Here is a 1,033-nt window from a genome sequence, read left to right on the forward strand (position 1 = left end):
CCAAAATAAATGACTATACTATATAATATATCTTAGATCCTTGGTTCCCAACTGGCGGGACGTGACCCAAAAGTGGGTCGTGACCCTGTGTTCAGTGGGTCGCTGCATGCCTTCCTCATTTCTAGCTGAGAGGCTCCTCGGCCTCCCCCTAGCACAGCGCTGTCAGTTCTCACGCCGAGCAGCCATTGAAAATATGCTTCCCGGTGCCGAGTGTCAGCTTGGGGTGGGCTGGAAGTATGGCCGCGAGGGAGCTCCATGCATTGAGTACAGCTCCCTCGCGTGTCCTGTGGAGGTGCCTGCACCGGAGTGACGTCACATTCTGCCTCCCGGCACCTCTACAGAGCACTGTACAGGCAATGCACACATGGATGGAGCTCCGTCACAGCACAGCAGCCCACACTGGACCCCAGGCTGAGGATCTACTCCCGTTCTCCTAAGGTAGGGAGACTGGGGGATGGTTAAAAAAAAAAAATCAAACTTTTTGGAGTGTATGTGTGTGTGTGAGAATGTCTGAGTGTGCGAGATTGTGCCTGTGGTTATGTGAGTCTGTCAGTGTTTTTGAGGGCCCGTTCACACTAGTACGGTGCGGTAATCACACTGTACAATGCAAATCGCACCTACCATGCATTCTGGTGTGGGAGGTGTGTTGGGTAGCCATTCATTTAAATGGTACTCCAAGAGCACCTACCACCCACAGCTCGTACGCACGGACTGCAACACGCGGTACACTCATTCCGTGCATTTCATTGCAATGCAAATTGGGTCACGACTTAATCACCATGGACAGATGTGGGTCCGGAGGTTATACACGTTGAGAACCACTGCTCTAGACTATATATTTTGGGTGTTTTTAGAGGCAGCTTGACTTTAAAGTGATACCAGTACCAGTGGCGTAACCAGAGTTCTGGGCGCCCGGGGCAGAATTTTTTTTTCGCCCCCCCCCCCATTATATAAACAACCACTGGAACTGTACCCTGCACCTCCCCCCCACACACACATGTTTTTATTTTAATTTTTCAAATTTTAATATTTT

General features: G+C 50.2%; 1 protein-coding gene across 7 annotated transcripts in view; it reads right to left on the bottom strand.

Annotated features, from left to right (window-relative positions):
* KCNQ2 (potassium voltage-gated channel subfamily Q member 2) overlaps positions 1–1,033 on the bottom strand; it is a 65,433-nt gene that overhangs the window by 18,712 nt on the left and 45,688 nt on the right. The gene's annotated exons all lie outside the window — the stretch shown is intronic.

The sequence above is a fragment of the Nanorana parkeri genome, unplaced genomic scaffold, assembly GCF_000935625.1.
Source record: "Nanorana parkeri isolate BGI_ZX_2015 unplaced genomic scaffold, ASM93562v1 scaffold17, whole genome shotgun sequence".
Lineage (NCBI taxonomy): Eukaryota > Metazoa > Chordata > Amphibia > Anura > Dicroglossidae > Nanorana > Nanorana parkeri.